Source organism: Lycorma delicatula, chromosome 8 (genome assembly GCF_047948215.1).
Source record: "Lycorma delicatula isolate Av1 chromosome 8, ASM4794821v1, whole genome shotgun sequence".
NCBI lineage: Eukaryota > Metazoa > Arthropoda > Insecta > Hemiptera > Fulgoridae > Lycorma > Lycorma delicatula.
In genome coordinates, this window is record NC_134462.1 from 88543995 (window position 1) to 88560908 (window position 16914).

The following is a 16914-nucleotide window of genomic DNA, read 5'->3' on the forward strand; positions in this document are numbered from 1 at the left end:
GCTGCAGTGCCGCTATGGTGGGAGAACTTCGCGGTGGGAGTGATGCTTATACCCGCGCGTCCGTATACTGTGCGCCCCTCTCGCATCGTTGCTACCGTTATCGCCCGCCGATATTAAATTAGACATATATGTGGTAACAAACTATTCTCGGAACTTCAGTTCACAAATCATTACGCTAATGCAAAAAAAAGAAAGATAGGTAAATGTAGAAATGATTATAGGTAAGTTGAGTTTTCTCTTGCAAACACTAGAAAATATGAATTCAACCATTATATATTTATAGATACACGAAATTACCTTCAAATTGTTAATTTTAATTGGTGTTAATTGTACATTCTTCTACTTAAATCACAAAATAATCTGGTTATGTTCTCAAAATAAAACAACAGAAATGCTTCAGTAAATTCTAACTTCGTTGCTTAAAACAACGAAAATATTACAACTGCGTAATACAACAAAATACAGTGTGTTTGGAAAGTCGCAGTGCAATATGCTTTAGAATTATGTATTGTAAACTGTTCTTTCGGCGTTAGATTGGTTGCCCGGTAGGTTCGTTTTTAAGAGCAAGATATCGGACATTCTACTGCACATAAAGCTGTAAGAAAAGAAGTAAACTTTTCCCCTACAAAGTGTGTGTTCAAGAACTGAAACCTACTTCACGCCAAAAGACTATGTTTTAAACGTTTTATTTACCAAAATTACGTAGATATCATCGACGTTACCTTTTTTTTTTTTTTTTACAGATGAAGCGTGGTTTCGTCTGGGAGGGTTAATAGTTTGTTTGAGTATATATTTACTCAATACACGACTGTGTCGACAACTAACCCCCATGAATTACACGAAGCGAAAATTGGAGTCTGGGTCGGTGCGAATGGAACCCGCATTGTGGATCCAATCTTTTTTGTAAATACAGTTTGTTATAGTGCTGTTTTAACAAACTTCATTAGTCGGTTAACAAAAGTTGAAATCAATCACGGTCGGTTCGAACAAGACTGTGCCACAGCGCACACAGCTAACAGATCGATGATCTTTTACACGAAATGTCTTTTGTGATTGAATCATACCGAGGGTCCTGTGGCCCTACGACGCCCGATCTAACTCCCTTAGGTTACTTTCTATGGTGGGCAGCGAAACAAGCAGTGTATCGCAATAGACCACGTACGATTGACGAACTAAAAACCCCAAAACGGCACTTTTATCAGAGATTACAGTACATCAACCGGTTAAAATGTTTGAAAACAGCTGAAACTTGTGCATTGTTGTAACCTAATACATTATGTGTATTATTAAAACAACTTTTCTTTCCCAAATTGACCGACAGAAGATTATGACCACTAATGTATAGGTCATTTGTCATGAATTGAAGTTTTATCTTGCGTATAAACCATTTGTTATTGTATTTTACTCCTCTAGATTTGCGAGAAATTTTATTGTTTGGTTATAATTTGGAAGTATGTAAATTTTCTTTTCTTTAAGACTATTAAAACGTTTTGTAAATTTAACTTTAATATATAATTTTTGTTTAAACTTTGATTTATCTATTTAATGTTTTCCTCTGAAATTTGTTTCCTACTAATCAGTTGTGTGTTGGCCTCTTCATCAATAGTGTTACGTGAAGTATTGATAAAAAAAGGCATTGGTGACTGCTGATCGGTAGATTATCCGGTAGAAAATAGGGAAGATTAGTCGCCATTGAGTTGACTCGAGCGGTGGGCTGAATATACGAAATGTAAAGTCAGTTGTAGTTGATCGATGAACGGTTTACTATAAGAAGGAAAGACCTGTTATTCATCTTAATCATAGAGTACACTGATAATCGAATGACCTGCACCGTAGCGTTGTTATTACTATTTTTATATTAAATTTAAAATGAAAAATTATAGAAATTACAAATCAAATTATCGTCTTCCTCATTTCTGGGTTAAATATCAATAAAATGCTTCGTTGATGTTTAACAGTACTATATCAAGGTTGCAATTAATTTTTAATTCGATTTTAATAATGTTTGTTTGTTATTACACGCGATTGGTTTTATTTTGTAGAAAAAATATAAAAAGAAACTTTTTACTAACTATAATTTCATAAATATATGAAATTATTTTACAAAATAAATATATAAATAAAGAAGAAAATATTTCGTTTTTATTCTATTCCCGTCAACTAAATAGAAATTTATGTATCAAAATGTTTAATCGTATATCATAATGCCTCTTACATAAATATAGATACTGGATGTGCAGTAAATAGAAACTAATACAATTTGATGGAAAGAGCTAATAAATTGATGACAAAGGTCATTCTGTAAGGTAGTTCGTACATTTTATTCTCAAAAACGAAAGAATAAGTATTACGAAAGTTTTTGAAATATTTTGCTTTTGTAAAGCACCTATAAATAAATACAGTTCCCGATAGCTTTGTAGAGTAGTACATTTAGTTTCCAATTCTTAATTTTGTTTTATGAATAATTAATAATATTGTTCAAAAGTTCTTATAATAATTGTTCCGAGTTATAATTAAATATTTTATATTTGTACACCTTCAATTTATGCGCTATGACATCATTGATTGATGGTCGCGATTTAGTGTAAAATAAAAGTAACATTTCTCGTAGAGTTAAAAAATAAAAATTTAACTCACCGGGTTAATCATCGTTGTGAATCAGCTGATTTTAAGTCGAAGTTCTCAGGTTCAAATCCTAATAAAGGTAGTTTACTTTTATTCTTATTTGAAAACTAGATCGTAAATTCTGGTTTTCCCCCCTGTTTAGCTTGCGGAAATCACCATCAGGAATTATTTCAGAGAATGATATGTATGAGTGTAAGTGAAATCTAGCTTTGTACAGTGTCAGGTCGACCGTTTCTGAGATTTGTGGGGTTAATTGAAACCCAACCACCAAAGAACACCGGTATCCACGATCTAGTATTCGATTCCGTTTAAAAGTAACTGCTTTTACTATACTAGGACTTGAGCGTTGGAACTGACTTCGAAATCAGCTGATTTGGGAAGACGCGTTCATCAATAGACCATACCGGTAGGTGTTCTTTGGTGGTTGGGTTTCAATTAACTACACGTCTCTGGAGCAGTCGATCTGAGTTTGTTCAAGACTACAAATTTACCGGTATAGTTACATTACACTGATAAGTCGCTAATGACTTTAATTGTTGGTGCGACCATAAATAAAAGCATTGAAAAAAAAATTGGTTTAAAATACATTTTTATACAAAAATTATGGAAAAATTTCTTTACATTTAAATTTTCATAAATATGAGTTTATAGATATTGGTGTTTACCGCGTTATTTCACTAATGTTTTGAAATACCTCCATATTTTAACAGTATACGAATAAATTTAGCGACCGGATATGAAAACTGATCTGTATCGCCGAATATTATAATAATGATAATGACAACAGCCCGTTATCGTACCGACCTGGTACGGACTGTTGGCATTTCGTGGTAGGTAAAGCTGTAGGTGAAGAGTCGGTGTTACTGTGGGAAGGGTTGGTGGGAGAGAGGTACAGTGGAAGAGGAGGGGTAGAGAGTGTTGTGTGCTGTTGGAGGACATCGCCCCACTACAGAATGCACAATCAACAGAACGTGGCATGTACACCGAACCGATTCCAATGAGCGTTCTACCAGTATACTAGTTAGTTGCTTAACCGTCAGTTAATCGGTCTGATGAAATAAAACATTGTTTAACGTTTTATATAATTTTTTTTTTCTTTCTATAAATTTAAAAAAAACATATGTATTTTGTGTGAGTGTATAATACAGTGTAATGTAAAAAGTTTTAAATCTCCGTTTAAGTGATTATTTGATGTACTTCACTCGTTTGTAGTTTGTACTCATGTACAGTGCCGTGCATTCGTTTATTCTATAAGTTCCTCTTTGTATTATTATGTTCTAAGTGTTTATTATTAATAGTTCATTTTTTTATGGTTTTACTCGTAATCGAATTTGGAAGACAGTCGAGATAGAAGCAGTTACTTGACGCTGAATAAGTTTCCAACAAAAAACCATGGTATGTTTTTAATTTTGGTTATATTGTTAACTTTTTTTTCTAAAGGTAATTATAACTGATTTTTATTCTGTATATTTTTTATTTTTAAATTTTAATGTTTGTAATTTTGGGCGTTATATTGATGCAAATTTCTTATTACTCATTTGTTGTTTAAAATTGCTGGTATTCATTTAATTTTATTTGGTATTTTTTAATTATTTTTGTTTTGATAATCGAAAGAAACTACGAAAATAACTTAAAATCTAATTGAAAAGTTGTAGAGATTTTCAATAAGCACGATAGGAGTTAAAAAAAAGAAAATGTAACGCGAAATCACGCATATGTTACTTTATCCCTTTGCTTGTATAAAGAATCTTAATTCGTTTGTAGAATTGATCGGTTAAAAAAATGCTATCCGATCATTCTATTTTAAATTTACTTTCATTAATGAGTTTTTTTTAAAGCATCTCTTATTCATGATTAGAGGTTGTTTTTAATAATAATTTAAAATTAGAGGTACTACGGGTCATAAAAGAATACTTATTTTAATTTATAATTACCGAGTTTGTGGTCTGAATACTACCGGTTTTAATTGGCTTATTTGTAATTTAATGGATTGCCTCTTATATCGGTTAGTTATAACTTAATGAGGATTCTCCTTTATGAGTGGTACGATAAACTGTTGGTTTTATAGTTTCCTTAGTTTACTATTACTACTGAGGATGGTATATTAATACTACAGTTTAGTGTCACACGTTAGCTAAACTTTCCCTTCGGAAAATAATTAAGAATTTTTTTTATCATTGAACTTTTTTTAACATATTCTTGTTTGAAAGAAAGTTAATTCTATTATTGTTTATTTTAATCTAGCGAATTGGTTGTTTTATTTATTTTTTTGTGTTTTACGTTAAAATGTACTTTTATTATAAAAAAAAAAAAAAAATAATGATAATTTCTACTAATATTATATTCCGTTTGTTGTCTTTCTGAGAAAGTATGCAAAAGATATAAAGAGAAGATCGAGTTGAAGGTGCTTATGTTGTCTGACCTTGGATATGCAGGCAGGCCATCTTAATCTTTTCACTCGGAAGGATGTGACCCACTACTCTTTAAATATTAGTTTCTAGTCCTTAAAAAACCGGTCAGTTGTTTGTTAATTTAGAATTATTATTATTATTATTAATAAAAATGGATAATGTTTTCATTAAAAAGATAACAAATGAACAGATCTTACATGTTAATGATTTATTTTGTCCTTGAAAATATATATCTTTACGTAATAATAAAATGCTTCGTTGATGTTTAACAATACTATGTCAAGGTTGCAATTAATTTTTAATTCGATTTTAATAATGTTTGTTTGGTATTACGCCCGATTGGTTTTTTTGTTGAAAAAAAAATAAAAATAAACTATAATTTAATAAATATATTAAATACTTTGCAAAATATAGAAGAAAATATTTAGTTTTTATTTAATTTCCAGAATATAAAATCAAAATTTTAACAGTAATTTTCCAGTTTGCACAATTCTTCTGTGTTGACGCAAATTACTGTAAATTAGTGTAGTATTTTTATATGCCGATTAAAATGTACTTACATTAATTAAATTGCTACAAATAATCTGGCGTCATTTGTAATTAATTTCACATGTATCTGTAATTCTATTTTATTCCTGTTTGCGCAACGGTTCGATTTCGATAAACCAAATTTCAGCGATGTGAATTCTCGAGAAATCGTAATGGCAATTAGTCAGATTTTTTTTTTGACAGAAAATGGTCATATAATAATATTCATAATAATTGTAAAAAAATGTTATTTGTTTGCTCGTAATGAATTTTGTAGGTTTGATTTACCACGTTATTACACTTGATTTATAAATAGCTATATTTTCCCGTCGAATTTTGAATAAATAAATTTCTAAGATTTACGGAGATTTTAGAGATATTGACCAGATTAGTGAAAAACTTCAGCGAATCTAGTAATATGTTGTAAAAATTACGAGTAGAAACTATCCTTCATTAAGTGGTGACAGTGTCGTATAATAAAATGCATATCACAGAAAGAAAACTTAATCCCCGGTATTGCTTATGTGAAGGATTAATGTACTAGTCGAAAAGATGTTTAATCTATGAATAATTAATTATTTTCATTGTATAATCGATCGTTATTTCAGGACAAATGAAACTGTTAATTATTAGATTGAATATTGGAAGGTTTGGGATGCGACAAAAGTTTCGAATCTGTGAAGAATGCGGCGAGAAACTATTCCTCTTTGTATTTTATTTAGTAAGATTAACATTAGATTCAAATTATTCTTTCCGTTTTCGTAATTGTTTTCGGGTCGCCGAAAATCGTTAATTTGTATTACCAAAATTACGGTATGAAAAGAAACTTGTGGTGCGGAATGTTTTAAGATGAAAAATCTCATCTACTACGTAGGTTGCGTGCGCTCATATTTTCAGTAGACACTTATTATTCTTTTAAATAGATATAAAATAATAAAGACAATTATAAAAATTTTAAAAAACTCGACTGTCAAAAAAAAAAAGAAATTGAAGTAAAAAAAAAACGATACTAAATAGAACTAAAAAAAAGAAAACAAGGTATGGAGATAAAGGACTAAACATCATTATACGGTATTTTAATTTTAAATAAAATAATAGGTGACCGATCAACTTTCAGAAAGCTTTAATTTTTAAATGTATTTTTCATGTTGTAGAAATAGCGGGCATTTAAAGATTAAAAGTTGTTCCAGGTCTTACATCGATAAGAAAATTTTGTCCTTCAATGAAAATATTTAAATGCAATTCGGAGGGCTGTTTAATATAGAATAATTACTATTCAGGGCTCGTTAAAATAGGAAAATTACTATTCACAGTCTCTCGATTGCATTTAAGTATTTTTACTGAAGGACAAAATTTTCTTATCGATGTAAGACCTGGTGAGAACTTTAGACAACCTTAAATACTTCCTGTTTGTACAATATCAAAAATGTATATTTAACAAATTAAAACTGTTTGAAACTTGATTAGTCACCCATTATTTTATTTAATTAATTAAATAGTACATAACTATGTTTAGTTCTTTATTTTCATATCTTGTTTTCTTCTTCTTTTTTTAGTTTATTTATTTTTTGGCAGTCGTGTGTTTTTAATTTTTATAGTTGTTTTTATTATTTAATACTTGATCATTCGGAAAAAGTCGAAAACTTATGAATATATATATATTTAACGTACTGAGCCAAATGAGGAAACTGTAAACATTTCAATTTATTTATTTAGCGTAAACCAATTTAAACGTACAGATTTCTCAAGCGGTTGAGTTCTTCAAGAGATTTTTTTATCGTGCGGATGATAAAGCAATTTTTTTGCAATCCAAACAACTAATGGCTAAACTCTCAAATTGTCTCACGCGACTCAGTGCTACGTAGGCATGGCTCTTGACAAAAATGATTGTGCTCAGATCTACGACAGTTCTATTGAGAGTAGTCCCTTATAGTTTATGTACCGTCACAGCTTAGCACAATATTAGTGGCAGCATACGCCGTTCCACTTCGCTCTGTCCCGCTAAAGTACGAAATTCTACCATAATGGGCTCCATCCTCAATCCGATGCCATTATCTCTAATCGTACCGTCATCGAACTCTACAAAAACCGTTTGTGAGAGCTCGGACTCAAGCTGGTCTTGGCGTAGCGCAGGCCACTCGATTTTTCTGAGTGTTAATTTTTCTTCTGTTTGGTTCCATCGTGATTTTGTATTATACTAGCAAATACAGCGATTGAACTTTGAAAATTTGAAGATTGGTTGCGAAGATATAACATTTCCGAATAACCGTGATCTGTTAGATCGAGAGTGTACCTGATGTATGCAAAAATTTGCCTTCAATCTACTAACAAATACTCCATTTGAATCTTGAAAATCGGACGTTTGTCAATTTTGTTTTGCCATTGGTATGAGGCACTGTACGTTCCGCCTCGATAGTTGAATCTTAGGTATGAAAACATACGTACAGAAAGAATTAGAAAAACAGCATTTCTGGATTTAATTTGGATTAAAAATCCATTTGTGGATTGTTTTTTCTTAATTGATCTGAGGAATACGCTATTGAAATTTTATAGCGTTTTTTTGTTTAATTTATAATTTAACGGTTTTTGATGAAAGATGTTATTATAGAAACGTAATTAACCTCTTTCTCATAATTTAGAACAATTTATAAAAATATGTTTAAATTCATCTATTTGAAAAATTTCTATTTTTTTCTGAATTTCGTTTCAATACATTATTATTAATATACTTTTCATAATTTATGTTTTAAGAAAAGCAAGGTTTACATCTCAATAGATTTAAAAAGAAAATGTAGTTTTAAGTTGAAAATAGAAGTGTAAAAAAATCGAGTTTTACCTCAAACCGACTTAATCCAACCGATATATCGTAAGTTAAGTTACACTCCTACGGATTGTATATTCTCATTACATTAATATACCAGCTGGGTGGCGTAACGGTGAACCATTACGCTTTATTATCGAATTAGGTCAGTTCGATTTATACATTGTGTGTTTTCTTATTTTATTTAAGAAACTGTGTTAATATATTGTTTGTTAGAGGTTTTTCTCTCTCGGGAATATGCAGATGGTCAATGTTTAGTTGTTTTTTTTTCACTTCAGACTTTTTGTTTATTTAGATTTCTTACAGTCCATAGATTAAAGGATGGTATTCCACTATCTGTACATCGTTTTTATTTAACTGGGAGTCGAAAGATGTTTAGTTTTTTGTTGTAATAGATTTAACGTTTTTATAAAAGAAAATAACTCGCATAATATTTAGGTACTTTGAACTTTTAAGAATTTTCTTTCTTGCAATTATTTTGTTATAAATAGTAAAACTAGTGTAATTAACAATGTTAATGTATATCGGGGCGCAGATATGTTTAACATCTGTCTGTTTTTGTTTTGCGACCCGGCTAAATTAAGCTGGATTTGTTATCCTGGAGGTGTCTTTCCGATTATATATGACTCATGCTTACCGTTTTAGTATCCTTTTATAAACTGGTTTTTTTTACGAATGCAGATCGGCTTCGACTAACTTAGCTCATCTAATGTTCAGTAGGGTTGCTCCCCGGGATCTAATTTTTTATTTAATATCTTTTATTCCCTTTCATTCGGAGGGTGGAACGTACTTGTTGGTCGTATAAAAATATTTATCTCTCAGCAGGCTGTAAGCCCGTTTTAAATTTTAATAATTGAGCTCGAACGTTCGGTTGTCCGACTACTAGAACGTGCTGTTAATTGAACACAGATGACAAATAAATGTATTATGTACAATTAGAAGTAATATTTTATTTTTAAAATTAAATTTGTAACTCTTCTTTTGTATCGAAAGTAGAAATTAAAAATTCATCTCATATGTGTAATGCCACTCGATATCAGACTAAAAATCTCTATTATTTTGTAGTTCAATTTTTCAAATTCGTTAATTTCTTCGATAAAATTTGTTATTAATTTTTCTTTATTGCTGGTCGATAGAAAACAGCCATTTATATGTATATGTACAGTATACCAGTCAGAACCTGAACCCTCGGGGCTCACGTCAGCCCAGTCGAATCCCGGAGCCAACTCACGGGCTCCTCGGGCCTCCCATGGCCGCGCAAAGTTCGCTTTGCTCGCAACTCCCAATTTGCTAGGGGGACCGGCGCCCTGGACTTCCACAGAGGTTGCTTCGGTCGCCATTCCCAGGGGGCTCACCCCGTGAACCCCGAACTGTACGTTATTCTCACGGTTGGGAGAATAATACTGATAAATAATTATAGGATTCAGGCATTATAGAAACCTGAAAAAAAAACTAAATTACAAAAGGTAGAATAAAAAATAGTAACTATGGTAACCGAAGTACACACCTCTGACGACGAAAAATTCATAACTTTCTTTGCCGTGGTGGCAGAAATATAATTCAGAACTAAAAGTATTAATCTGTTTTTTCCTTAATGACTATCATCTTTAATTCACAACTTCATCCTCCTTGAGAGCGAAGGGATAATGAATATTTTTAATATCTTAACCTTCAAGGTAGCTGGGCCTCCTCGGGCGATGGCTTAAAATCTTCCCTGGTATAATACGAATATATCTCCTGATTTGAAAGTAATCTGACGGTCGGTTCTCGCGTGTTGCGATAACAAACAAAGAGACAAACTTTATATATTCGTATATATACACACATTTCCTAGTAACCATGATCTGTTAGATCGAGAGTGTATCTGATACATACAAAAGTTAGTTAGTTCAACTTAGTAACAAATACTCCGTTTGAATTTTAAAAATCGGTCGATGGTTTGCAGAGATATTATAAGAGCATCCCTCCCAAAACAGCACCCCAGGGTCATTTTCCCTGGGTTACCAGTCGATGGTGATGATCGGTCCAGCCTCCCACGAGGTGCACGCATACCTCATCGCTCTAGCCTCATATGCAATCCCCACGGGAAGCCGATTAATGTTAAACAGAATTTTTTAAATTTATTTAATATTGTTTTATTTAACGTAAATTTATTTAATATTGTTTATTCGATTGATTCGAATCTCTCAGTTTTAATCCAGCTAACACATCGATAGACACTCACTGTTACAGTTCATTAATTCAATTTATTTATTATTTATTCAATTTCTCAACCGGAGAATTTCCATTACTATATATATATTTTTTTTTTCGAGATTTAATATATCTAAAAACCTTCTCTGTTATACCAAGAAACAAGGGTAAAAATTTGGTTGCAATTGATCGAGTCGTTTTTTTTATTTCTCCCGACCAAACAAAATCCCCCTGTTCCTCTTTATATGATAGTATAAAGTAAATGAAGAAGAGGTATCCCGTTGTTTTTTTTCCCCCCACTAAGCCTGATAGACTTGCATTTTTTTATACCGGTATATTAAACCAGTCAAAAACATTTTGACATTTTCTCCCATCAAGGAGAATACCTGTAAAATTATCATTACTCTCAGAAAAAACTCTAAGAATTTTAAGATAGTTTTTACAAAAAGTACTTCACTTCTACTTAAGTAAAAAAAAAAAAAATAATAAATTTAAAGAATGCATTTGTTAATCATTTTTATATACGCCTGAATTTTATCTAGTGTTCTATATTTAAACGCATTAAAAGATGCAATGAACTTTTAGCTTTCGGGTTTGACATAAATATTTTTGCTGAATTGCTTATACTATATCAACTTTCATTTGTTAGTATAACGGTTTTTTAATTGATGCAGACGTTTTTATTAAAGAATTTTTATGGCTAATGCTATTTAATGTGTTAATAAATATTCCATTCTTATTTCATCTGAAATAGACCGATTGCTTCTGTTGTTTTTTCTTTCTTTAATGGCTCGTATACTGACTGTATTTCTTTTATTTATTTAATATACAGTTAATAATATTTATTTTAAAAATATTTTCATTAGCATATTCTAGAATATTCTCGTGATGGTATTGGTTTTTTTTTCTTTTTGATTGCTTTGTTACTGTATTTTAATATAAGAAATTTATTCCGATTTATTTTTATTTTAGGTAATGCTTGACGTCATTTCTTTACTATTCTTATCTGCTTTAAATTTATTTTAAGAATTATTACTTTAAATTTTCATTTTTTTTTCATTTGCTCTATCTTTCGATTACAGATTAAAATAGCAATCGCCGTTTTGTATTATTCATTATAAAGTTGATTGTGTTAATTTTTCTTGTTAAAATTATAATAATAAAAAATATTAACCTCTTTATTTTCTATTATTAAATATTCAGCTGTACATAAATGAGGGTTATTTACCGTTTTTTACATGTATTGTATTACATGTACGTTTGTGACTTTTAACTCGGAAACGGTTGGATCGATTTAAATTAACGCGGATTTCTTCATTTAAATCGTGATTGTAATAGGTTTTACATGTAGATGAATTTATTCTCAAACAAAAAATGTTTAAATCTCATCTACCGATCGATCGGGTAAAAACGGTTTGGGAACAATGTAGTCCATCCGTGTACGTTATCAGGTACTATGTTATATTTTATTAGCCGGCCCGTCTAGCAGGACCTGGACCATCACGGCCCAGGCCTACCCCGGAACCAACTAAGGGGCTCCTCGGGGCCTACCCCAGCACCGCAGAGCTCGCTTCGGTCACTATTCCCATCAACCCACAGGGCTCCATGCCCTGCCCCCACACTGTTCGTTATCGCCGTGATTGTGAGAATAATACTGATATATAACGATTAAAATATTCACACTTTATAGAAATCCGAAAAAGAAACTAAATTACAAAAGACAGTATAATATTAGCTACGATAATTAAAGTACAGACACCTTTGACGACGAAAAATTTATTATTTATTAATTTGCCATGGAGGCAGAAATATAATAATTAAGTAAAAGATTAATAATTTTTTTCCTTAATGAATATCTTTAATTCATCCCTCAACTTCAACCTTCGAGGGAACTAGGGCCTCGGTCTGTGACTATAAAATATTCCACATATGATACAAATATATCCTGAAAATTTGAAAGCGATCTATCGGTTGGTTCTTCGAGATTTTTCGAGATGAAATAAGTCTAAAAACCTTCTCAGTTATGCCAAGAAACACGGGTAAAAATTTGGTTGGAATTGATGGAGTAGTTTTTTTGTTTATTCCAAACAAACAAAAATCCTCTTCTTGTTTATATAGTATTATAGATGTAGATACGTATATGTGGGTGTGTCTTTTCTATAATTTATCGGGAATGCTCATTAAATATTGAGTTATACTAAGAAGGATTTGGACGCCCGGCTTTATCATCTCTGTTCATTTTATTTAAAAAAGTTTTTTTTTTTTGTAAAATCAGCCGGTAAAATTCCTGGGCAAGTCTTTAAGCAGAGCTATCAAAACATCCAGATACTACGATACCAGTCGTTCTAAGCGTCTTCAACAAGGATCCAACGATCGTCTAGTAGTATCAGAAAGAAAATTAATGGGGAGAAAGGTAAAAAGTAAATTGAACGTGTGAATTAGAATAAAATAACTATTTACCGAAAACAAACAATTTACCGAAAGAATAATATACCGAGAAAAATCACAAATAAAAGTCCAAAGATATACGTCGGGTCTCCTTAAGGGTTTAAACGATCATTCTTCCCGCAATCTATCAAGGTATCTTTTGCCAGATGGCAAAAACATGTTTCTGATCAATAATTTAATAAATCGTAAAATATATGCTACAGCAAATCTTTTTACTTCGTAATAAATCACTTTAGGTGAGGCGTAGTCTTCCTTAGGGAAAACGCCCATCTCCAGAATTGTTTGCTCTGTAGAAGCAAACTAATTTCATAAATTGTTCAGAGTGATTCTCACAGGACGATGTACAATTTAATATAGAGAGATAGGATTTAGTTACACGTACTTTAGTAGAAGTCATTTATTTTAATTTTCAAAATAGATAATTCATTTCTTTAAGGTTAATTTATGCAGGTGAGCATTTTCATTGACTTAAAAAAGTATTGTTTGTTGTATTGTATATAACTTTATTTTCTATTTTTTTTTGTTTATTCGGAAGTTATGTCAGCTTTAATATTAAGAAATATAGATGTGTATACGTTCAGAAATAATTGTTTCATGACGTACAATCCACGAACGTTATAAACAAAACAAATGTAAACGTTTATTTTACGAAGAATGAAAAACGATTTTTCAGGTTATACAATTATTTCTTAGCTTAGAAAAATTATTGTTAATCAGATGTGAACGGTTTTATTACAGTGACCTGTACTTATCACTTAGAAAAAAGTAAGTATGAATTTCATACAGAAAAGTGTTAAATACGTAAATCAGTTTTACATCGATTGGTACGGTAATATGTTCCATTGAACAATTTGTATCTCATTTTCCTTCTTCTAAAGTAGAATAAAATATTCTGCTAATAATTTATGAACTTTAAAGATTAAATTTGTAATCTACGTCAGAAGAAACGTAAAAAAGTTCTGTTTTATATATATATATGTATTGCTTTGGCTCGGCTTTACCCGTTGCTATCTCCTGGTTGGGCGTTATTTTTTTTTTAGCTTGTATATAGGGATCGGTATTCTTGGACAAAGTTGTAGTCTGCTGCCTTCCTCACTAAACATATAAATACCAAGGAAGCCACTCAAAACAGATCAACTCAACTTTGATACGATTGCTTGGGCGTCTACCTGTAATCCATGGAATGTTACCGGTTAGGAAAGGATCAGGGACCCACCGGGTTGGTCTAGTGGTGAACGCGTCTTCCCAAATCAGATGATTTGGAAGTCGAGAGTTCCAGCGTTCAAGTCCTAGTAAAGGCAGTTACTTTTATACGGATTTGAATACTAGATCGTGGATACCGGTGTTCTTTGGTGGTTTGGTTTCAATTAAACACACATCTCAGGAATGGTCGAACTGAGACTATACAAGACTACACTTTATTTACACTCATACATATCATCCTCTGATGTAATACGTGAACGGTAATTCCCCGAGGCTAAACAGGAAAAAGAAAAAAGGAAAGAATCAGGGAGATGGGAAAATATGGATAATGAAAGAAAAACGGGCGATACCAGATAAAAAACTCAAACCGAAGAAGTGCTTCAAAGTATTTCTTCTTTTGCGTTGTGGATTCATACATCTCGACCTCAGTTCTTCAAATCAAGATGTCTGTAGTTAGAACTGCAGCACCTTCTAAACAATAATATACATGGTAGAGCATGAAATGACCCAACATTTGTTTTGGCAATAATTGTTTACGTTAATGTGTTTTATGTTGGCATAAGTGACAGCAGTTCATGAATATTAGTCTCTTCTCTTTCCGAGTGCGCTGTTTGTGTATTGTTCCAAAGTGGCTGACAACGGAAGACTAACTGTTGAACAGCGCGTAAAGATTGCATCATTTTTTAATGAAACGGAAAGTGGTGTTTACACAAATACGGTTTCTTGCATATTTTCAAACTCGGTGGTCGCCCTCATTTTAAATAATACGGAGACTTTACGATAAATGTAATAGTGATGTTTCGGTCTTTGAGAGTAGGCGCGAACGGCCTGCCGATGTTCGTTCTCTACAGATTGTCGTAGCTGTCAGAGCAGCGTTGCTGAAAAATCCGGGATAATCAACGAGAAAAGGGGCAGCACAACATGGGATTTCTAGGCGATCTGTGTAGCGGAATTTTAAAATCCGATTTGCATTTGTATCCGTATAAAATAACATTGCTGCCGCTTAAATTAACGGTTGACAAGAACGGCATTCGCTGAACGGGCTGTGTACCGAGATATGTTGTTGAACAATGTTTGTTTGGTTTTCAGATGAGGTACATTTTCACCTAGAAGGGATTGTTAGTAAAGAAAATATGCGTTTTTGGGCTTCCGAAATTCGTACGTGCTTCATGAAAAGGTTCATCACGATCCAAGAATTACGGTACGGGCCGCAATCTCAAGTCACGGGGTAATAGGGCTATTCTTTTTTTGAACAGATAGTGAATAGTGAACGTTACCTAGTCATGCTGCGTAATCATTTTGTTCCTCACCTTCTTGCAAAAGGGTTTCGATTAGAAAACGAGAGGTTCATGCGGGATGGGGCCAGACTACTTACAGCTAATGTTGTTTTAGACTCGGCATGAAACTTTAAACCGATCTCTTAATAATTTGCGTATGGACAGAGCAGGCCTCCGAACAGTCCTAATTTGAATCGTTATGATTATTTTCTTAGGGGATTCCTAAAGGAAAATATTCTCCCTAAACATCTTCGTACAGTGCTGGAACTGCGAGTGCTGATCGTCAAGGTGTGCAACGAGATAACCGAGGATATGGGTCGTCGAGTTATTAACAACTTAGGAATTCGTGTTGAAGGCGTTTCTCTGATAAAAACATGTTTATTTTTAGAGTTGTACGTATCGTTACGATCTGTGGTTTCATTAACGGCCGGTTGAACGATTTTTATGTTATTGTAACCTCGAGTGAATCTTTTAGAAATTCTTAAACGCTTAAAGTATTTTTCTCGAAAAGCGTACCTAAATCCCTTAACCGTTGAAAATATCGATTTTCCCCTCCAGTAAACTAGCCAATTCTTATACTAATACAGGGTGTCCCATATAAAACGCAACCCAACCTTATATTGGTAGGTATTGAAATAATAAAAAGGCATGTGTAAATGTAAATGTAATTTTTATTATTACCAACCATTACCTTACATTTAGAGTAAATGTTGGAAGTGGCCGCCATCTTCTTAAATACAAGCTTCAATTCTTTTTACAGCGTTTCTTGCAACTTTTTTCAAAGTTTGTGGCTGGATATTTAATACAGCTTGTTCAATATTGACTTTCAAGTGTTCGTGGTTTGTTGCTGTAGGCTTTTTCTTTGAGGTAACCCCGTAGAAAAAAATGCCGCGGTCAAATCTGGAGATCTTGGTGGCCACAAGCTTCGACCGATAACACGATTACCAAAGAATTCCTCAACGAAATCAGAAGTTGAACCTGCGTAGTGCGATGTCGCACCGTCATGTTGTAGCCAGCATTGTCTTATCTTCCTCTTCCAAGAGTGCAATGAACTGAAATAAAATATCCCTATATCGTTCTGCATTAATGGTGTACTCGAAAAACATAGGACCGATTATTTTCTTCCGCGATATTGCGCACCACACACCCAACTTCTGCGGGTGTAATTGTTTTTCGTCATAAACGTGGGGATTTTCAGCGCTCCAAATTCTACTGTTTTGTCTGTTTACGTAGCCATCCAATTAAATTATCCCATTAATACCCTCACGCAGAAATCGACGGAACCATTGACAATATTGTAGCCGTTTTTCTTTGTCGGGCTTAAGAAGTTGAACCGTTTGAATGCGATAAGGTCGTAATTGTAATTGTTCGGTCGCCCGATGAACAGTTGATTTAGACAAATTAATTT

At 32.5% G+C, this 16914-nt stretch overlaps 1 protein-coding gene across 2 annotated transcripts in view; it reads left to right on the plus strand.

Moving 5' to 3' along the window:
- Evi5 (ecotropic viral integration site 5) overlaps positions 1-16914 on the plus strand; it is a 517609-nt gene that overhangs the window by 70757 nt on the left and 429938 nt on the right. The window contains exon 1 of one of the 2 annotated variants that reach the window (XM_075372335.1): positions 3601-4020. The exons of the other annotated variant lie outside the window; for it this stretch is intronic. The gene's annotated coding sequence lies outside the window, so the exon portion shown is untranslated. Of the gene's footprint in view, positions 1-3600; positions 4021-16914 lie in introns of those variants that run through there. 2 annotated transcript variants of the gene reach the window in all.